The sequence below is a fragment of the Talpa occidentalis genome, unplaced genomic scaffold (genome assembly GCF_014898055.3).
Source record: "Talpa occidentalis isolate TD23 unplaced genomic scaffold, MPIMG_talOcc4v2.1 talOcc4.3, whole genome shotgun sequence".
NCBI classification, from domain to species: domain Eukaryota; kingdom Metazoa; phylum Chordata; class Mammalia; order Eulipotyphla; family Talpidae; genus Talpa; species Talpa occidentalis.
In genome coordinates this window covers 141,590,468-141,613,625 of record NW_023603184.1, presented here as the reverse complement: position 1 = coordinate 141,613,625, position 23,158 = coordinate 141,590,468, and the positions used below count along the sequence as shown (strand labels likewise).

General features: G+C 46.1%; 2 long non-coding RNA genes across 2 annotated transcripts in view; one reads left to right on the top strand and one right to left on the bottom strand.

The window, feature by feature from the left end:
* LOC119254860 (uncharacterized) overlaps window positions 1-13,295 on the top strand; it is a 42,496-nt gene extending 29,201 nt beyond the window's left edge. The window contains exon 3 of the long non-coding RNA XR_008553658.1: window positions 13,001-13,295. This is a non-coding gene — a long non-coding RNA (uncharacterized LOC119254860). The remainder of the gene's footprint in view (window positions 1-13,000) is intronic.
* Window positions 4,546-10,355, bottom strand: LOC129146663 (uncharacterized). Its single transcript, XR_008553659.1, has 4 exons — window positions 10,298-10,355; window positions 5,591-5,710; window positions 5,017-5,129; window positions 4,546-4,600 (listed from the first exon to the last, which is right to left on the bottom strand). It is a non-coding gene; the product is annotated as an uncharacterized LOC129146663 (long non-coding RNA).
* Window positions 13,296-23,158: the final 9,863 nt, after the last annotated feature.

Genomic DNA, 23,158 nt, shown 5'->3' with positions numbered 1-23,158 from the left:
AAGTGAATGGAAATATTATGAGGTGCCAGGTCCGGGGATTTGTCTGAGTTGGGCTCTGCCCTCCAAGGGCCTACATTTAAGTGGGTTAAAGCAGATGAACACATAAATAAATGATTACAAATTGGGATATGTGCAGAAAGGAAACAATCAAGGTGCGAAGACAAGAATAGTAGGAGAGGATCACATTAGACACAGCAGTGACCCACAGTCAGGGAGCACCCTCCTTCCTACACAAGGGAATTGCAGCTCAGATTGCTGAAGGCTGAAATGAGACAGCCACTAGGTTTGTCTCGCTAGGTTTGGAGGGGCATGAGATGAATCCAGCATCCAGAGGTGCTTTCAATGTTGTGAAGCTTGAGGCCGTTCTAGAATGATCTCTGAGAAAAGACATACTAGGATATCCAAGGATGAACCCTGTCTGACCCCCATGCAAACTGGTTTCTACTCTTTATTCAGTTTAAGAGAGTGCTGCATAATCAGAGGGCCCCTCCTGCTATTTAGAATGAGATCCTGCTCTTGCCCACCTTCATCCCCAACGCCTCCTTCTTCATAAACAATGTCAGGACAAAGGTTGGAGTTACTTAGTTTCCTACTCCTGGCCTTGCTCAAGGAAGATTGACTTCCTGATTAAATTAAGGACGGATCACCCTAGCAGGGGGAAATATATAATAAAATATAGAATTTAGGAAATTATTTAAATAGTTCATCAACGGAGGAGAATTCCACCTGCCCTCATCAGTTATATTTATAGTGTAATGAGCTCAGTTCTCCATATTTTACACACAAAGATGTGTAGTTGAAAAAATGAGGCCCAGGAAACACAGTTGCATCTGCTGATTTCATAACATCTTTATTTGGCAAATTTTTTTTTTTTTTTTTACCTTTTGGGCAGAAATAGGAACACTTTTCCAAAGTTTAGGTCAACCTCTGCTAGACTCCCAAGTTTTGGACCCCACGCGCTATGCTATAAATGTTTCATACATGACATGAACTTAAACCCACTCTGCGTCTGACTTAGTCACAAACTCAATTTCTCAGACAATCTTGGATTTTCTGCTACTGCTTGCCTGAAGCTTGGTGGCTCTCCAGACAGTTGATTCAGCTGGGATGGTACTAATGAAGCTGGAGCTACAAATTCAGTTCCCCTGGAGACTAATTAGCTTCACACAGGGAAAAAAAAAAAAAAGTGCTTCCAAATTTCCCTCCTAACCCCAGTTGTCTATTTTGGAAGAGCACTCACTGAAGAAGGCAGGGCGTTCTAACTCACTCTCCCTAAATCTCCAGAATCCCTGCTCTCATAAAGTTCCTTGCAAAAGAGGCTTAGATTCGCTAACTCAGCCTCCTTATTTCACACTTGCTTCTTAGCCATCTTGATCTCCCCCGCCTTCCCCCAACACCCCATGGAAATAATTCCTGCTAAAACCACCAACAATCTGTTAACTGCCCTGACTAAGGACCGTTCGGGGCCAATTCATTTCTCCAGGGAGGGAAAACAATAGCAAACACAGTCCACTCATGAAAAATAAATGCACCCTAGTGGAGGCTGTGCTGTCAGAGCCTTCCCTGGCTGCTGTGCAGTGCGGGGCTGAAGACTGTGTGCTGAGTTGCTCTTTGGGAATCCATGTTAAGTGACGGAAGCCGTTCCTCTGCGTCTCATGCCCTTCTGGGGATGGCCAGCGAAGGATGAGTGGCACATGGAAAGGGGAGAATAAGTATCACGTCTCACCGTCTTGCCGTAATTTGAGGCAGCCCTGAGGACCCTTCTTGTTGCTAAGCTCGCTGTGGGATCAACTGAAGCCTTCCCTACAGCTGCAGGGCTAGGACACCATTCCATGATGAGGCCTACTTTGGTCTCTTCCCACCATGGAAGGGTCAGTGATTAGTTTTCACAGATACATAAACACATTCTGGAGGGTCTGGGTTTGTCTTTTTTTCCTCACAGGGCCTCAGCCAACATTATCCAAATGTTCCCAGAGCGTCTGACCTACAGAGAGGGCTCCTACCAGCCAAGATATTGAACCAAATCAGCCTCTTCACCGCAAACGGGTGTGGCTGTGGTCACGTGACCAGCAGAGCTGCTGGTCCTCTTACTGCACCTCTCAGCAGCTGCCGCCTGAGAAGGCAATGGAATAGGCTCTGCAGGGTGCCATTGAGGTGCCGGTTTGGAGGTGGTTCCCTGCAAGGAACGCCCCCATATTTAGCATACAGTCTAAATCAGTCACCAACTTCAGCGAGTATGGGGTCCAGAAAAGGTAAATACAGCTATCCATAAGGGATGGTGAGGGGTGTGGGGGTGGCTTCACCCACCATTGCAGCCTGTGATGCATTTTTAGTCCCTGAACCTCTAGTTCTCTACATGAAAGGGCCTGGTTCCCGGAGTGGAAATACATGGAGGACAGCAGCAGAGTCCCACTAACTTTAAGTTACTGCGCTGCACCTGGTCCTTTCAGTCTTTGTGCCCGGAGACAAAAGGGCAAAGCAAGTTGCCTTCACCCTGGCAGGCCTAACTCTGGTCATCAGGAGGGGTGCGTCTGCCAGTGGGGAGAGGGGAGGATCCGTCCAGCACCAGCAATAACCCTCTAGAGCTCCTCCTGGTACTTCCGTGCACAGTTTTAATAATAAATGGGTAAATGTAACAGCCACAGGATGCAAAGGGCATATTGATGAGGGTTGAGGGTCTGAGTTATCCCACCAAGTCAGCTGCTGAAATCAGCAGAAGGCTAAGAAAGCTGGGGGATTTGGCCTCAGCTCCTGCCCATCATTGGTTGAAGGCTTTTCCCTGATCATTACCTTGGTGTTTTTTAGTTTGCCTCACCTGATTTAGGTGAAGTGCAATCCACAAACAGAAAACCATTAGGCAGTGCAGAGTGGAGGTTCTTGCAGGTTGAAGCCTTGGGTGGGCATAGGAGCAGGTGCCCAGGAGAGATGGACGGGGCTGTGGCGGCATTTGCTGTGACCTGTGCTAAACATACTACACAACACCAGCAATCACCTGACACGTTTTCACTTTATTCATATATTTTCCTTTTGTCTTGATTCCCTCACTAGTCTCCATTTTAAGGAATGTAATGGGTTGACTGATGTCTCCCCAAAAGATATAGCCACATCCTACCCCCTGGAACCTGTGAATGTGTAAATATTTGGAGACGTGATTACGTTCCCTCAGGGGAACTGAACTGACTGTATTTCCTTCACTAGCTGACCAATGCGCTCCAGGCCCTGAGTCCTGGAGACCCTGGGCTCTGGTCCCCTTTGTGGCCTGGCTCAGGACAAGCATAACCCTTTTCTGAGGATCTCTGGCCATTTTGGAGAAGCCACAGAGTATGAGAACTCACGTAGGCATCCTGAAAAAATGGACTAAGTAAAAGCTAATTGACAAAGCTGATTATTAGAAACACTTGAAATGCTTTCTGTAAATTGATGCACAAATTGGATATTTATTCTACATCTATCAGCTTTTCTGGCATGCCAGGAATTTTTCTGGATGCTACCTTCTCAGAGGCAGTGTAGAGGCAGGAACGACACAGCGCAGGTTTTCTATGATCCAGCAGACCGAGTAAAGGAGGGGTCAGAGTCCTCAGTGGCTTTTTGCAGACTTTTATTGGGATTACCCGGTACACAGCAGGCAAGGGTGCTGGGGGGCCGGGAGGCTGGCAGGCCTCCCAGCCCCCAACAGGTCTTCACTCTATCTGGGCTCTTCAGTGTTCTCTGCTTCTCTCTCGGCTTCTGCTGCTCCTGGCATCCCTGTGACGCCACCCTTAAAAGCCCTGTTTTAGCCCAGGTGAATCCCATCTACCTATGCCCACACCTTACTCCAGGTGCCCGCCATCAGGCATGCATTCAGGACATCAAGGATCCATCATCTATCCTGATGGCGAGAGGGCAGAGAAGCCTGACATTTTTCCTTACCCTGCAGGCAGGAATCCCTAAGGAAAAATACTGGCTGCTTTATGAAATGCACACTTACTGGGCCCACAATCTTCCTCCCCACCCGGGTTGCTTGTGGTGTGTCAGGGAGGAAAGGTGTCCCTCTCATGGCGTCTGTCCTGGCCTTTTGCTCTTTCACTTGAGGATCAAGTACTTGCTGCTCGTCCTGCAATCCTTTGGTTCTGATTGCATCGTGAAGTCTTTTTTTTTTTTAAATAATAAATTTTATTTTTATATTCCCCATACAATTGCAATCCCCCCATTCTGACCCCAATCCCTCCCCTCCCGCCCCCCACCCCCCAAAAAGTGTCTCTGTTTCATAGTTTTTTGTTGATTTTGATTTTCACTTTGATGTCCTGGGGGAGCAGCGTCCCCAGGGGACATTGGGTGCAGCAGCTGCAATGCCAACCCAAGCTGCATTCACAGTGTAGAGTTCAACATCTTAAGGCTTAAAACAAAAAGAAAATAGCCTTTCCACCTGTCCCTCCTGACCAGTTAGTCCAACCTCTTCCGAAATGCTTCTCAGATTTTTCTGGCCCAAGTAATCCATCCACCTGTGATGCTCTGGGCTGCAACAGCATGCTGACCCCAACTCTTACCCTGCTGGCTGGGGGAACAGGTGAGCACCTGGAGAGCAGGAACGGGATCCTAGCACGATCCTTGCTTAGTAAATCTAATAGGAATTCAATGATTTGTTTGAATGAATATTCAATGAAATCCCTTCATCATTGGGAAAGACAAATGATTGACACTTTTCCACTCAAAGCCTCCTGCTGGCTCCTCATCACACTCAGAGGAAAACTCACAGTCCTTGCAGGTGACCGGGCCACCTGCCACCCTAGGACCTCATCTCCTGCCCATCTCCCATGCTCAACCGCTGGCCTTGCTCCTGGGCACTCCAAGCACACGCCTTGCTGGAGACTTGGCAAAGGCTGCCAGATTCAGCAAATTAAATACAGCGTGCCCAGCTTAAGCTGAATTTTAGGGATTTTTTTTTTTCAGTATCAGTATATCCCATATAATATTTGGAACATATTTACACTAAAAAAAAAAATACTTTTTTTTTTTTTTTTTAAATCTGAAATTCACCTTGAATTTGACATTCTGTATCATTTGGGCCATCCTTTCACCAGCGCCTGCTTCGGTCAGTCTCTCTTCCTGCAGGTTTCAGCTTCTTGGAAAGGCCGGCCCTCGACGCCAGGCTGGAAAGAGCGTAGATCCCGGTGCTGCCCCGCCCCTGCCCCATGTGCAGCCTCCCCCAATTCTGTTCCTCCCCCCTCCTCCTCTCCCTCCTCCACCGCCTCCACACCATGACAACCTGCAGCAGACTACCACCGGCTGCTGCCCAACTTCCCCCACAGGCATGTCAACCCCCACGGAAAGGGACTGGTTTCCTTTCCTTTACTGGGTTATTGCTGGTGCTGGGGCAGATCCCGGCCTAAGGCAGGCCCTTCATACCTACTTGTTGGGTAGATAAACTTGAAGGGCTTATCTTCTGCTGTAAATTGTCAGTCCCCAGAGAGGCTCTCTGCAGCAGAGAGCTGAGTGTGCGATATTAGTCTGACTCTCCTTCCAGAGCAATGCTGTCCCTCACTGTCCCCCCTTGCCCCCCGTGGCGGGTCCTTGGAAAGACAGAAACATCTCAAACAAGAAGGGAATTTACCTTGACACTCAGGCGCCTTCAATTCCGTCTTTTCTCTCCTTTTGTCTCACACTGACAGGCAGCTTGGAGGCAGAGATGTCATTGATGTAGAAGTTACAGAAAAACATTTAAGTTCTCTTCCTGTAGTTGGAAGAAAAGGGTGGCATTAGCACCTCTGCCGAGCCTTGTCTCAGAGGACCTGTTGACATTGCATTTTTCCCAGACATTGTGTAGGCCAATTTATCTGTAATTGACCATCTGGGGAAGCAAAAATGAATTTTAGTAATGGAGGGGAAGACCTATGTTATTCCACCCCATGTTCTGCTTTTGTTTCCCTTACCCAGGCATAAGGAGAGGAGCTGTCCTCTTTCTCACTGTAAAGTTCAGGGAGAAAAGGTGTTGTAGCTGTTGTCTAAGCTACCAGGTGAGGCGTACTATTCTCATTTCTGCTTTGCAAGCACTTGAAGGATGAGGCATTATGTGTAAGCATCTAGTAGGCAATATCCTGGTTTCTGCAAACTTGACAAGGAAAGGCGGTCTCAGCTCATCAGCCAGTACCCAGCAAGACTACTTTTGCCTTTTGAATCTTTGTACAAAACAGATGTTTGAGCCAAGATAACATGTGTCTATCTGGACGAAATGGATTCAGAATGGCTCTGCAAGGCTCCAGGAATAAAGAGTCTTCGCGACTTCCTCCTACTCCTCCCACCACTACCGTATTAGGTCAGGGTATGGACCCTAAGTACCTGACTCCCTACCAACAAACACCTCATGCCAGGCTGTCCCTACTTCAGGAATCTGGAGGTCCCTGCTGTCCATTCATCTTTGTGGTTTCTTTCACTTGCTCAGAAATTGTTAGTAATTCTCTAACTCCCGTCCCATCAAGGGCCTTCTGTCTAGTTTTCAAAACCTCCGTCAACTCCTTTCTCCCTACCTGATCAGCCTCCACACCCCTCCACCTCCACCTCTCTAATTTCCACTTCTTTTCTAGTCTGCATCCACCTCTTGATGTCCTTCAGAGTTTCCCCATTCCCATGTCTATATCCTGAAACTTGATTAACCTTTAATATCCGCTTCAACCTTTACTGATCACTCCTTGCCCTTAAACTTCAACTTTAGCCCTTATTATAAACTTGCTGCTTTTGAAAATTTTCTGTTGTCTTTTGTCTCCAACCAAACTATAAGTGCCTTGAGATCTTGAATAACCATATGGAGAATAAAAACTGTATCTGATGATTTATCAGTGTTTAAATGGCCACAGAGGCACCACACCTAACACCCAATACCAACACTTAAGTTGGGGGCTTTGTCTTTGGTTCTCTCCTACAAGGAATATGAAAAAGAGTGTCTTGTTGGTTCAGTGGCTTCCTGACCCTTATTTGATCAAATGTGGGGAATCTGTGGGGTATTGACTCTCAGTCAATAAAATTGGTCTATAGCTCCTTTCTGAGCAGTCAAAATAAACGTGTTCAACAGTGATTATACATTATCGTATGTCTTTACAACAAACTTTTGCAAAAGGGCTTTTATCCTCATGTTAAGATGAGGAACAAGCAGCAGGTCAGAAATGTGCTCAAGTTCACATAGTTGATAAAGAGTGAAGTCAGGATTTGAACACAGGCTGGGCTAACTTCCAAGCCTCTGAGTTTCAGCTTCCAGGTCACCTCCCACTCATTCAGTCGGTATTATAGATTTCTAGCAGCAACACCATCCAGATAGAAATAGGTGAACCAAAGAATATGAGCTCACGGGAGCTATCAAATCAAATGTTCAAATAAACTGCTAGCATCATACACCTAGGAATTAATCAATACATTATTTCTTTACACTTCCACATATATTTGAAAAAAAAAAAAAAAAAAATCAGCAAGTCTTCAGAGAACACCACATTTGCTCAAAATTTTGACATATTGAACCTCATAGTGCTCAGGTAATATTTAACATCTAAATATGATTGATTATCTCCTTGGGGAGGGAGGGAATCAATGTTTTTCTTTTCCCCTAGTTTTTTTAAGGGCCTCCTTTTGATATCTAACTGCTTAATCCAAATAAGTCCTGGGGTCCCAGAGAGCATCATCTCACACAATTGAATTGAAAACTTTTTGGTTAAATCACCTAAAAAGTAACTTAGTGGAAATTCCATTCTTTATTGGCATCTTTCATTTCTTTTTTCTCTGGCCCACTATCCCTTTCCATACATTCTTCTCAATTCTTATTTGACACCACACACTCACACTCACACACACACACACACACACACACACACACACACACACACACCCACAACTAGCAAAGCTGTGACCTAAGTGTGGGAAGTTTTTGCAGATCCTCCTGTGCAGGTAGAAGGGATTGTGTGCCATTTCTCTCTCTCTCTCTCTTTCTCTCTCTCTCTCTCCCCGCTCCCTCATTTTCTCAAAGAACACTGACATAGCTATATGAACAGCCTGATGGAAGATGAGTAGAGGGGAGCCTAGTTGTTCCAGCTGAGAAATTCTAGACCAGCTTGCAGGCAGTCACTCACCAACATGTGAGAACACAGCCAAGATCAGCAAAGCAAGCCATCAACTGGCCCACCAGCTCCTCACAGGTGCATGAACAAATGCAACCAAGACCAAAAGAGCCACCCAGTTAATCCACAAGATCATGAGTTAATTAATGTTTGCTGTTTTAAGCTACTACTTTTCAGAACGGTTTGTTATGCAGCACTAACTAATAGATACATTCGTGAAACATTAATAAAATGACAACTGGAAGCAGAGGGGAAATAGAGAATATTCACTAATGGACACATTTTGTTTTCCTTGTGGTAGAAATTGGGATTTGTCAGCAAGTTTCTAACAGTCAGCAATAGTGGAATTCAGTGTTGTCATTTCTGTCTTCTTTTTGGTTTCATCTACTAAAGTAATTCTGGTCAAAATGGGGGAAAAAAAGCCTATTATGAACTTACTATCATCCATGTAGAAATCTTTGCTATATAGCTTAACCTCCACTTGATCATAACAATCACAGCTGCACTCTTTCTTATGCAATGCCAGGCAAAAGACTTTTTCTAAGACTTGTGATCAGAGTCCACTGCTTGAGGGTTTTCCTGGGAGCTAGGACTATATATCAAAGCAACATTTATCTGTGTCTCTGAAAGGTTTATGTGTAAGCAATAGCAAGGTGTAAGTCATTGGTTTATGACAGAGCCATAATAAAATCTACATATTGGCTGCATCCACATAGGAAATATTCCCCTTCTGAGGATATTTGTTTGCTTTCAGACGTTTTGGACATAAATTGTTATGAAGTTAGGGTATATAACTCTGAGATATTGCCAAAGAACTGCTTTCATCACATCCAAATTCTATCCCCACAAGATATTCTTTAGCTTGGTTTTTAAAAATCAGAGCTATAACTTAATAATGATGATAAAGCATTTCTTCAAGAGTTAACAAACACAGATTTTGTGAGAAATTGGATTAGGAAATAATATATAATGTCACCATCTGGTAAGTCCCCCAAAATGTTACAACTATCTCCATGCCAATAATCAACATTTTATTAATGCCTTAAAGCAAGAAAAGATCATTTTGAAAGGACATATGGGAATTGTTTTGTAGTGTTTGATAACCTCATAAAGAACTGTGTATTGGAGTGTCTTTGGGGGCTCTTTGCTTACCACACAGAAATCAACCATAACTAAATTAGGCAAAAAGGAACTTACTGAGAAGGATATGGGATTTCTCATAATCCAAAGACAACCAAAGAGCAAATAAACAAAAAACAGACTTCAGAAGTGACAAGGACTAGAGTGGCTCCACATACAAGATGTTAGGCATCATTCAACGCTTCATCTCTTCACATCCGTTGTCGTGACGCAACGGGCTTTTGTGTCATTTTGTTAAAGATTTAAATTCCAGGAAGAGACTATCTACTTAGCCTAAAGTGTTTCACCCAGTCCATCTTGCCAAGGAGGGCTCAGCCACAGTGACTGGCGGTCCCGCAGGCCTGTTTCAAGGAGACTCAGGGTGTGTGTCTTTCCCCAAAGCAACATGCAGGTTTTGTTACCTGAGAAATGGGTGCTGGGAAATCAAACAGCCTATCTCGGAAGTCCAAGCTCAGAAAGCTCAGGGGAGGGGAGTAAAACCTATAGTAAAAATGCCTCCCCCTTGCTCCCACTCCCCAACTGTCTGTTCTCTTCATCCCTATGTGGGAACCTGTGAATATCACTAAAAAATCCCCATGGACAAGGGCTGGTGTGAAGGCGAGGGACAAATGTTGTGTGTTTTTTTTTTTATTTTAAGATTTTTATTTATTTATGCATACAAGAGCTGGGGTATAGGCCAGAGATGCGGGGGATGGGAGGACTCACCAGAGACAGAGTGGGGAGCAGAACAGGCAGACTGACTGAAACACACTGCTGAGGGGAGCAGCGGGAGAGACAGGAGAGGTCTGCTGCGCCATGTGGCTTTCTCCCTGGTGGGCCGGTGATCGAACTTGTGCTGCAGAGTCTGTGGATTGCTTCATAGTGCGGTGTTTAACCCCTTGCGTCACCAGGGAGTCCCAGGGACAAATGTTTTCAGGGCAATTTGAACAAAGAAGTGTAATTGGGCCTGAAGAAGACTCCAGTGTGGTCACTAGGTGAAAAGGGAGTGGAGGCATAGAAAAGTGGAAATGAACAGGCCATGAAAATCAATAGAGGAGTTAAGTCATCAGGAAAAAAAAAAATGCCACCCTGATTGTTACCTCTCTATGAAACCACGTCGGCTGAATGGACTCAGTATAGGTGCTTGCAGACCTTGACGTCCAGCATTCCACAGCTTAAGTGTGATGTCAAGGATGCCTGGAATATTCCAATTTTTACATCTCCCAGATTGTCTCTACTGGAACTCTCTATGGTCCTCTTTTCTTTGTACCTAAGCTGACTCTTTCCTTTCATAATCAATTCAGTTTCATCTTGAACTATTATTAGTGATGGTGGAGACTGCATGTCATTGCCTTTCCCACAGCCTCTCATATGCTTGCTGTTCACAAACCCACCCCCAATCCTGTGATGAATGAAGCTGAAGCTCAAACACCATCCTCCCAAAGCGCTGGGCCTCACCCTTTAACCAGCTTTTCTAAAAAGAAGGGGTGTCACCTTCACTGTGTTCCCAAAGAGACACATGTCTCCTTGTTCCCCACTTAGAGCGGAATGATATTTTTTTAAAGGCTGAACCTTACCCAACTGGCTTGGGTTTGGTCCCATTCTTGTTCTAGTGTCTATGCTCATGAATACTTTCTTCCAAAGATGCAGTGGCAAGGTATCCCTGGAGGATATTAGGGAAGTTGAACCTGGAGAGAAGTTAGCATCCCAGCATCCCAGGCTGATGGAGAAGGAACAGACGTCATACTGACAGGCCAGGGCGAGGCCAGGGAACAGCTTGGCCATCAGACCAGCCACCAACCCTGTCAGTCGACAGTGAAACGTTATGATAATATCGGGTAGAATTTACATGTGTTAGACCTTAGTTCAAGTTCTTTACATGCATAATCTCATTTAATGCGTATATACCCTTGATTTAGGGTTATTTTTATTAGCTACAAATAAAGAAACTAAGGCCCAGAGGATGAAGAAATTTATGCAAGATTATACTTGTAGGAAGAATCAGAGCCAAAATTCAGACCAGGTAATCTGGCTCCAGACTGGAAATTGATTTTCTCCCAAGGGAAACACTAGAGGTGGAGTGCCTGCCTGCTGGGCAGCTCCCTGAAGGTTCTGGAAGTAGTCAGAGGGCCAGGGGGCCAGGAGAGGGCTTTGACAAGAACTGGGCAGGACACGGAAGTCTGGTCAAGCTGGCCAGACTTGGTCTCAAGTCTCAGCAGGAATCCGAAGGCTTGACAGTTCCAGTGGGGCGGCCTTGGGCATGCCCAGCATCAAGACCCCAGACTTGCTACCTGATCTCTCAGGTAGAGTCATGAGTCAATGAGACAAGACTGATGATGTAGCAGCAGCCACCAAAACACTAGGGCCAGGCTGGGCGTCTGACCCTGAGCCTACATAACCAGTGAGGGTACCGGGGTGGAACTGGGGAACTGGTGGAGGGTGTGTGAGGTGTGTGCGTATGTGGTGCTGTGAAGTGTACTCACACATCACATGGTTATGCAAACTGGTGACAGATCCATACGGCTTGAGAGAAACACAATGAAATTTCTTTTGCATTACTCAACAGCAGAAACAACCAAACAATGTCCAGGCACCTTGTACCCCCTGTTCTTAGCCCCCCCACCCTTAATCATGACCAGGACTCTGTGGGTGCAGTCATATCTTCCAGGGTCCTGCTCCACTCCCAGCTGGACCCAAACCCTAAAAGCTTGTCCAGCTTCTTTCTGCCTCCTTCTCTTATCAGTGAGCTGAATCCTGTCCCTTCCCCCTGCAGCCATTTGTCAGTCATGAAGCTTCCTTTCAAATACACCCTCCGTGGAGCTGGAAGGCTTGATGCTAAGGGAAATAAGTCAGAAGGAAAAAAGTAAATATCGAATGGTTGCACTTAAATGTGAAATATAGAAAAACCAAACAAAGGATCAGACAAAGGCAAACCTTGAAAGCTGACCACAGATATGAGGCGCCAAGGAGGGAAGCGGGGGGCAGGGCTAGAGAGAGGGGAAGCGGGTGGGACGAGAGCACAGAGACTGTGGTGACGGACTAGGGGTGCTTTGGTGGTAGGAGAACTACAATGACCACCCCCGAGGGTAGAAATCTTATGTTGTCCAAAAACTAGCAACAGTTTAAGAAAAAAATACTACATGAAAACATAATAAAATTTCACAAATAAAAGTACTCGAGTCTATTGAAAAAAATACATCCTCCATGGATTTAAAACATGACTCTCCATTGATGCTGGTGACTAAGACTCAGGGATCGTCCTCTGCACCCTCTGTCCCTAAACCAGACCCCTCAGCTCCTGATGCCGGGCCAGGTGAAACCTGATCACACCTGGCACTTGGGCAGCAGGCACCCTGCCCTGAGCAGGACCTTCCTGGGTTGCTCACAATTGAATCAGCTCCTATGACCCCAGCTCAACTGAGCCAGCTGACTTCACTTCCCTGTAGGTGGGGTCCCCATGGACTTGGGGACCAGGCTTGACTGTGTCATCATGACACAGGTCACCAAGTAGATGCCTGTTTTGTTGACCAGCCCCACGTGGCCGGGAGGCTGCAGTGAGCACTTACTACAGGAGTCGCCAGGACAAGGGCGACCACGGTGCCCGCCTGACCACACCAGTGGGGCTGGGGTGCTGGGGCCTGACCCACCCCACCTGCTTACAAGACCTCCCACCTCGGGCACTGGTGCTGGATATTCTGTTCCTGGGGTTCTACCTCCGCCCCAGGCTTCTGCTTGTATACAGGGAAATGGGCTTTTCCCATTTTGAAATTACCTCTGTTCTCTGTTTATTGTGTTTGGAAAAGCTCGCCATGAAAGCCCTTTGTGCAGCTGCTCCCTCCAGCCTTCTCCACGCAGTCAGACCCCTGCTCTGTGCAGACTCCGGGCTGTTAAAGGTAATGGCTTCATTTATTTCCGGCACCACCAGACTTCTCCAGCACCCCCACAAAGAGGAACCTCTGGCCGGCTGCTGCTCCTGGGCTGTCAGCTCGGAGGAGAGGAGCTGCATTCTCAGAGGTCTGTGCCTCCCCCTCTCAGCCCTCAGCGACACCAACTCAGGAATGACCCACAGGAGTCCATACACTTGCATTAAAATCTTTGACCGTGCATGTACCACTTTGAATGCGCATATTCCTGAAAACAGGGTCCACAGCTTTGCATAGACCCTCTCCCTCACCACCCCACTCATGTCCTACCAGCACGGACCCTGTACTGAGTCCGAAGCTGGATCCTCTACCCTCACCCTGGCCAGCTCTGAGGACTGTCCCAGAAGCCTCCAGGGGCCTCTTGCTTGCACCACTGCTGCCTCCACCCATCTGGCTCACAGACAGCCAGAGTCACCTTTGAAATGCAGATCTGGTGGGGATGGCCTATTACCTGGCAAGTGCGCCCCAATCCCCTTCCACTCACCCGTGAGCGTGAGCGTATCTTGCCTTGTTGCTTAATTTCCTCCCCTTGAGCCTGCCCTCTGTTGATGTTCCGCTTTGGCCAGCCCAGTCCCCGTAATGGTTGTGAGCCTGAGTGTGGACAGATGTTACCCAGGGAGATGGGAGGAAGACGGAGGCCAGGAAGCCAGTGCCGTGCAGACTGGGGAGAATCGGGGTGATGAGGGAGGAGAATGGACAGGCAAGTGAGAGGTCCCCGCGTGACTCTAGTGTTGGGGCTGGTGGAAGTGCTGCTGTGTGTTACAGTCACATCCTGTATCAGTCATCGTGGGAATAGTGTCCCCCAAAATGCATGTCCACCGGAACCTCAGGATGTGGCCTTGTTTGGAAATAAGGTTTTTGCCGATGTGATTTGTGGGTTTTTTTTAAAGATTTATTTATTTATGCGTACAAGAACTGGGGTACAGGCCAGAGGTGCAGAGGGTGAGAGGATTCACCAGAGACAGAGTGGGGAACAGAACAGGCAGATTAACTGAAGTACACTGCTGAGGGGAGCAGCGGGTGAGTCAGGAGAGGTCTGCTGCACCATGTGGGTAGCTCCCTGGCTGGGTTTCAAACTTGTGCTGCAGTGGCTGCAGATAGCTTAACTCCTTGCACCACCAGGGAGGCCCCAATGTGATTTGTTAAGATGAGGTTATAATGGGTAAATGTGGACCCCGTGTCTAACACTGGTGTCTTACAAAAAGTCATGTGAAGCCAGAGACAGAGCAGAGACAGACCAGAGAGAGAAGACACTATGAGGGCGGAGGCAGGGACTAGAGTGATGCAGTTAGAAGGCCAGGAGCCCCAGGATTGGTGACGACCCCCCTTGCCAGGAACAGGCAAGGGAGGACCCCTCCCTCAGCCCTTCAGAGGGAGCTTGGCTCTGCCGAAACCCAGATTTCAGAGTCTTAGCCTCTGGAACTGAGTGTGAATTTGGAAGGGTGTGAATTTCTGCTGCCTCCCATTCTGCAGTAATTTATCCCAGCAGCCTGGGAAGCTAATATAGTCATGTCACTCTGCAGTAACAAACAAACTGAAACCTCAGGGCCATAAAAGGCTGATCTATTTCTCACTCACGAGAAATCTAAGCAGGCCACCAGCCAGTCTACCTTGCCACCCGGGAAAGGGACTTCCAGAATCATGCTAGTGGGTGAAGCAAGGACTGGAAGAGCAGCAGGGTGTCTGTAAGAACCAGACCTGGAAATGGCTTACTCACCCCTGCCAAACCCAGCCTGATAGTCCCAACCAAACTAAGGAAGGCTGGGAGATGTAGAAAGCACATGGGAATTGGGTACGCTCAGAGACACTCCCTAGGATCCCCTTTAAAAGCAGAGTTTTGCTGTACAGAAGCTCTTTAATTTGATGTAGTCCCAGCTCTTTATCTTTGCCTTCACTATCACTGCTTTGGGTGATGTGTCTTGAAAGATGTTACTGAGGTGTATGTCATGTAGTGCTTTGCCAAAAATAGATGACTGGATCAAGAAGATGTGGTCCATATACACAATGGAATATTACTCAGCATACAAAAAAGATAAACACATGCAATTTGCAGCAACATGGATGGCGCTGGAAGGGATCATGCTCAGCGAAATAAGCCAGAAAGAAAAAGAAAAATACTGGATGGTCTCACTCATAGCAGGAATTTAGAAAACCTAAATAAGGGACCAGGAAAAAGACTAATTATAATAAAGTAAAAATCAAAATCAACAAGCAACTATAAACCAGAAACACACTACAGGGGGGTGGAAAGGGAGTAGGATCAACACAAGGGGGGGTGGGAATTTTACAGGGACTATAACTAGGATGAAAATGCATACATTGTACAAAAATGGAAAATGATATAAAAAATAAAAAACAAAAACAAAAAAACACAGCATTAAAAAAAAACAAGCAGTGTTTTGTATTTGAATGTAGCTCTATAGGTCCTGAGGTACCCAGAAGAAGCTATCTGGGCTCTCTAGCCCTGACATACCCATTAGAACCCTCCATTATATTCCATTCTATTCTTAGGAAAGAGAGAATATTCTTCTGTATGGTCTCCACGTTCTCTCCTATGTAGGGATCCAGCTGACCTTTCCAGTCTTAGAAGAGCCATCTTTCCCTAACCCCACCCCCACCCTCTAGGGTACCACGATGTATCCCTCCCACCTACCCCACCTATCCCCCTCCGCAGAGGCACGGGTGGAAACCATCCTCCCTTCCCCTTGCTTTCAGGCCTCAGCTCGCACACCAGCTGCTAACTGAAGTCTCACATTAACCACCCCTCCCTTTCTGGGTCTACACTATTTCCTCAGTTATTTTCACATAGCTCCTTATACTTTCTTCTTATTTGTTGTAATTTGTCATAACATGGTATCCTTTGCTGCAGTTTCTCACTAATTATCTATTTTAAATAATGAATGGATGGATAGATTCTGAAAAAGACCTTGGATTCCCCCAAAAGTTAATAACTTTTAAAATATTCTAAAGTAAGATGTGTTCATTATGTTTTTGCCTGCAGGTTAAAAAAAAAAAAAAGCAATGTCTCAAAATTGCCACATTAGTAAGGCACATATATTATCTTATATAACAAAGGCTTCCTAGGGAGGGGACTGCCTCGGTGGTTAGTTCAACATCTCTTGACATCATGGAAGACCCAGCTTCATTCCACCTTTTGTCTCTTGTCATACTCAGAAGACTGCTGTAGTTCGGGCTGTCAGGGAAGATGCAGTTTCCTCTTTTTCAATAATCTCTTCTGGTCATTCAGCTACCCTTTCTGAGAATCTCTACCCCCCATTTTGTAACCCTGTGATCTTCATAAAAGGGGAGATTCTGTGTTCCATGCCTCACCTGGAGAGGGGTAGAGCTGAGCAGGAAGAAAAGTAGGCAGGATGGGGAGAAGAGACCTGGAGGAGGCACATGGAGCAGAGACATGTGAAGAAGTTTCGCTTGCTTCTCAGCTTTGCACTTGCACCAGGCACTTGGGAACATGGAAGGAGACACAGGAAATCAAGACATGTAGAGACATGGGTGAGGGGCCATGGAGAGGCTGACAATGGCAGCCGTTATCTTGATTTGTACTTTGATTCTGCTCCTTCCATCTCAGACTTGCTTGGCCCCCTCTGCCCCCTCATGTGGCCCCCTACCAGAAGGAGTCTTAGACTTGTGGCAAACTTTTGGGTCCTGCTTTGGGCAAAGCCTGTTTGACTAGGCATTTACCCATGAGAGGATGGGTAGCTTTGGATATTTTACTGGAAAATTATTATCCTTTCTTCTCTTTCTATACACACTAATCCTACTAAATCTCTTCGAATTAAAGAGAATGCTTTGTCTTTATTCACTGGATGGCAGAATCCATTTAGTGCATAGAAGTTTCAGGGTCCCAGGGTAACCCTCAGTCTGCATGCTAACAATGTCTTCCCTGCAAATCCTGGCCCAGAATTCAAGTCACATTTCTGCCTCTAAACCATGCCTTGGTAAAGAGAATGGAATTATCATGATTGGCCAGGATTAACCAGAATTTACTTCTAAAACAGATAGAGGGCCTCCCCGGTGGCGCAGCGGTTGAGCGCTGGGTTGCGAAGCTGCCCGCAGCCTCTGCGGCACCGGTTCGATCCCCGGCTGCTCCCCGGCCACCGGAGGAGGGTCCCACATGGCGCGCGGACCTCTCCTGCCGCCCGCTGCTCCCCTCAGCAGTGTACTTCGGTCCTTCTGCCTGCTCTGCTCCCCGCTCTGGCTCTGGTGAATTCTCTCACCCTCCCGCGCTTCTGACTGTACCCAGTGCATGTATAAACAAAAACAAACAAACAAATAAATAAATAAATGAATAAAATACGTGCCTCTTTAAAAAAAAAAAAATAAAAAAAAAATAAAACAGATAGAGGCATGGATGGGTAGAAGCCTGAGCAAAACCGAGCTTCTGCTAGCAAGAAGGGGTGATGGGGTTTCCAGATAAACAACCACATCTGTTCACACAGGTTTACAACCAACGTAGTGCAGAATATCATAAGCCTTTCACAGATGTGTTACCAGATTTTGATCTGAGTATGGAATTTATTATATGATCTTGATTCATTAACAGGTAGCAGTTAGAAAAGCTATAAGAGGAATTGCTTCATCTCCACATAGACCAAAGTTGGAATAAGAGATTAGCATGACCCCTGCATGAGGAACAGAGGAAGTTCACGAAGCATTCTATAATTTTTTGCACACTATTGCAATAACCAAGAATGGAAACAACTTAAGCATCAAGTGACAAATGGGGAAAGAAAATAAGGCATATATGAATACAATGAAATACTACTCATCTGTAAAAAAGATGACATTCTGCCATTTGCAACAACATAGATGAACCTAATGGGAATAATTCTTAGCGAAGTAAGTCAGACAGAAAAAGACAACCATATGATTTCATTATATGTGAAAAAGAGAGGAACAAACAAATAGATGAACAAAATAAAACAAAAATAAACTTTTGGACTCTAAGGGGTTACCAGAAGGGGGAGGGCGAATTGGAACAGAGGAAGCAGTGCTGGGGTGGAGGATAAAATTAGACTTTGGTGGTGACATCGGTAGTATGTACACATGTTGATTAATAATGATGCACACCTGAAACTTATGTTATCATGCAGAGTTATGTCAATAGAAAAAAATTTAAATAAGATTCTACAAAGAGAAGTCTTCACTAAGCCGATTATAGCACTGTGGGATGGGACAGGACATATTTCCCCATAAATAAGAGGCAGGAGGCATCAAATTTACTGAGATCTGTGGGCTGGAACACATAGAAATCTTTCCAGAGCAAGCACTGGGGGACAGTGGGGCTCAGGACCAGAGTGATCGAGTGGATCATTTCATGCATATGGAAATAATTTCTGCACCAAAACTCTAGCACAGGAGCCATCAGGAGGTGCCAGGCCTCAGTAACAACAAACACACCTAATGCCCAATCTTGGATTCTAAATGTTGTTCTTGAATGAAAAAAATCAGCGTTCCTTGCAGAAATGACTGATTCTACCACTGGATAGAGATATACAGACGACCGGAGTTGTATTTCTAAATATTGAGGATGATCCTGGATCTTGTAGTTCCGGAAAGCAAGGAAGTGATCAAAAGACAAAAGAATGGTGGTCTATCAAATAGCAAGAGCTCCCCATGGCCATGCCAGACAAATGTGAGCACCAAAATAACGGTGGGGTAAGGCACACAGCCCAGACTCTACAAGAAGCATTCTTTTTTTTTTTTTAAAGATTTATTTTTATACAAGAACCAGGGTACAGACCAGAGGCGTGGGAGGGTGAGAGGATTCACCAGAGACAGAGTGGGGAACAGAACAGGCAGACTGACTGAAATACACTGCTGAGGGGAGGAGCTGGTGAGAGAGGAGGGGTCTGCTGCGCCATGTGGGACCCTCCCAGCTGGCCGGGATCAAACCAGCGCTGCAGAGCTGCGGGCAGCTTCACAGTGCAGCGCTCAACCACCTGTGCACCAGGGGAGGCCCAAGAAGCATTCTTAAGTTCATGTTGACATAAGCAATTGAATTCAGTAAATAAAGTGGGGAGAAGGGACAAATCTTCCTTGCAAATGGACCCCATTTAATAGACATAGACATGGCTGCCGCCAAAGGGTGGGGCTTGGCCTCCTTGAGTGTGAGCTGGGCTTCTTGTATCCAAGGAACCGAGTATGGAAAAGAACATACTCTGAGGAACAGAGTATGGAAAAAGGCAGTGGGGACATGTGGCTACTCCACCCTCACCACATCATCGAGATGATGATATAGAAAGAATGCAAGGACATAAGATGACGAGAAAGACTCTTCACTTCTGGGGTTTTCCCCCCAAACACATCACTCTTGCCTAATGAGACAAGTCCAAATTGAAAGCTATTCTACAGAACACCTCACCAGGGTCTCCCTGGTGGCGCAAGGGCTTAAGATGCAACCTATGAAGCTATCCGTAGCCACTGCAGCATGAGTTCGATCCCTGGCCAGGGAACAACCCACATGGCGCAGCAGACCTCTCCTTACTCGCCCACTGCTCCCCTCAGCAGTGTATTTCGGTCAGTCTGCCTGTTCTGTTCCCCACTCTGTCTCTCTGGTGAATCCTCTCACCCCCCACACCTCTGATCTGTACCCTAGTTCTTCTATGCATGAATAAATAAATCTTTAAAAAACAAAAACAAACAAACACCTCACCATTACCCCTCAACACTGTCAAGGCCTGAGAATCTGCAACTGGGCCTAAGGAGGCACAAGGATTAAATCTAATCCCCATGATATCCTGGCCCATAAAGAAGACATTAAGGAGAAAAAGCACCAAACTGGTAAAATCCAAATTAAGTCTAGAGCTTAGTTAGTGATAATGTGCCAGGTTCATTTCTAAATTTTAACAAATGTAAGATGGACTCCCTATTATCTTGGCATCTTTTCTCCAAAACTAAAATTATTTCAAAACAAAAAGTTTATTTTTAAAATGTAATCTAAAAAAAGGGGTGGGGGGGTGTAGAAGCACTGCTGTGTCATCCATCCTTGGACGAAGCCATGATACTGAAGAGCCAGGTTGCTTGGGTACCCGGAGCGAAAGGAGCTGCCACCCTACGCTCTCTCCCTGCATGGCAGGGTTTTCAGACTGTCTTTGGTATAATGCCATCAAGTCACATTGTAGACTAGTGCTATGGTCTGAGGGATTGTGCCCACCCCCCAATTCGTATGCTGAAAACCTAATGACCAAGGTGATGGTACTAAGATTGTGGAGCCTTTGGGAGCTGGTCAAGTTGTGAGGGTGGAGCCTCCATGAATGGGATTAGTGCCCTTACAGCACAGACTCCAGACAGTTCCCCAGCCCTGTCCCCATCCTGAGGATGCAGTGAGAGGTCTGCCTTCACCCTGAAGATGCAGTGAGAGATCTGTCTTCACTAAGAGAGCCCTCACCCAACCACACTGGCCCTCGGATCTCACACCCGCAGCCTCCTGAACTGTGAGAAATAAACATCTATTGTGTCTGCATCACCAGGGGGTGGTATTTGTTGCAGCAGCCTCCGTGGACTAAGACAGCTGTGATAAAATCGACCAACATTCTTGGCATATAACAGTGTCACCTCCATGAAAAATACTACGTCAAGGAGAGTCATGCTTCTCCTAAACAGGTTATCTTTTTTAAATTAATTTTTTATATTCTTGAATAGTTATTCATCTTTGTACAATATTTGATTTCTGCCATCAGGTGTAGTCCCTATAATTCTCTCACGACCACAACACCCTGCAACCATCACCACAGTCCCTTATGCTCTTCCCGCCCCTGTTTTGACTCTTCTCCCTCCTCCTCCCCTGTCGTAGGCCTCAGATCTATGGTTTGCCTTTAAGTTTTGTCTTTTTCCTGGTCCTTGTTCAGCTTCTCTACATTCCCCTATAAGTGAGACGATCCAATATTTATCTTTCTACTCCTGATTTAGATCACTTAGCATAATCCCTTCCAGCTCCTTCCATGTTACTGCAAATGGCATGAGTTTCTCTTTTTTGATCTCTGAATGGCATCCCGTTGTGTAGATGTACCACATCTTGATTCACACGTCTGTCATCCATTTCAGGACATTTAGCTTTAAACAACTTATCTTGAGGAGCCAGAAGTTAGGAAGTTCAGAACCAAACCTGCCACTCCCAAGGAGGTTAGGACCCCAGATGCATGCCTTGTAGACCATCCTCATTCCTAGCTGCATGTTACTTTCTTGCCTTTATCTGTTCTTTGCTCAGATCTCCACAGGTAGGAACTGGGTCCTCCATCTGTAGACCCACCAGCACTGATTCAGTGTCTGGTTCCTGGTTCCTGGGAGCTTCAGCTGGCACGGGGCTTCTCTGTGCCAGGCACTCTTCAAACTCTTTTCAAACTCATGTAAACTTCCCAGCAACCTGATAAGGTAGCTGCTGTCATGAATTCCATGCTACAGGTAAGGAAATTGAGGCATGGAGGTTAACAACTACAAAGAGGGTAAATGGCACAGCTTGGGTTTGAACCTGGGAAGGCTGACTCCAAAGTCTGTGTTCTTACCTCTCTTGTGCCAAATGGTGTGTAAATGAACAGGGGAGAGTGAGACAGGTGGGAGTGAAGATACGGGGCGAATCTGACCAACTGTTTTCATGGTTGGTGGCACTGGCTTGCTCACCATCATGGGATTTGAGGGGTGCTGTGAGGATCCCACTCAAAAATGTCTGCCCATAGAGTGATACGTGGCCACTATTAAGGTTTAAGATAAGAAGAAATCTTATTAAAATGCAAATATTATTTGAAAGGAAGTGAAGCTTGTGTTCAATTTGATTTATCCCCTTAGCTGACCAGTTCTCTGGAATGAGGCACAGGGCAGCTGACTCTGATGTGAGAAGGGAAGACCCTGAATTTATGGAGCTTCCCTGGAGGCAGGAGAAAGAAGAGCCCACTTAGGAAGGCTGTAAGGAGGTACAGAAACCTGGAGGCCCAAGAAGGGGATGCCCATCCATGGTGGTCAGGAAAGACAGAAGCAGCACAGAGAGGGAGAGGGAGCACAGCCCCACCCGCCTGGGTGTGCCTCCTGGAGCTGGCTGGCCTGCGGGTCTCTGCCAACCAAACCATCTCGGAGGAATTAAGATGTTGGGATCGCAGGCGTCTGAGAAATCGCATGCACGCACACACTGTTTACTCTCCTCTGGGGGCCCCCACCCTTGTCCTCATTCTTTCAAGCCCTAGACTCTAAATTAGATATAGTAGTCTCAAAAAGACCGAATTTATCTAAAACACTACTTCCCGTTTCTTGTAGGCAACACGGCATGCCTGTGAGCCTGCTCAGAATCTGGAAACTGAGCTAGAGTAATGATCACCAGGCTGTTATTGAGAGCTTTCTAGGTGCTTTTTATGTGCTTTTCATTTTATCTTCTCAACAAGGCTGTGAGGTAATATTATTTCTTTAACAACAAATAAGAGAGAATTAGAGATCTTCAGGGACGTACCCAGTCTGGGAGGCCACAGAAGGAAGGACTCCATCTACCTGACTCTAGACATGGAGTCTTAGCCAGTTGTCCATGTGGGCTCCAGATTTACCTGTGCAACCTCAAATGAGTCTTTTGGGGTCTTGGGTGCTAGTTGCCTTGTATATTAGGTAAGCAGGTTAGACCAGCCTTCTTAACCTTAATGTTCATAGGAAGCTTGCTAAGATTCTGATCTAATGTAGGGCTGGGGCAAAGCCCGAGATTCTGCCTCTCTGACAAGTTCCTGGGTGATATTGATACTACCAGCCTATGGATTATGTCTTCAGAAAGGCGTGCATGACATCAGTGCTTTGATTCATATGTACAAATCATATCTGGCAAGTTTGTCTTAAAATTCAGATTCAGGTGAAGGCCAAATGAGGAGATCTTGGGATGAAATCCCAGGTGCATTGTTAGCTAATATCTCCAAGGTGATCTTGCAGGTCATTTTTGGCCTACACTGAAGAAATAAAGTCCCTATTTGTGGGGGACTCATATTTGTAGGGGTCCTCTAGAAATTTCTGGAGAGATATTCAAGGCTAACACAAGGCAGGCATAAACAGTAA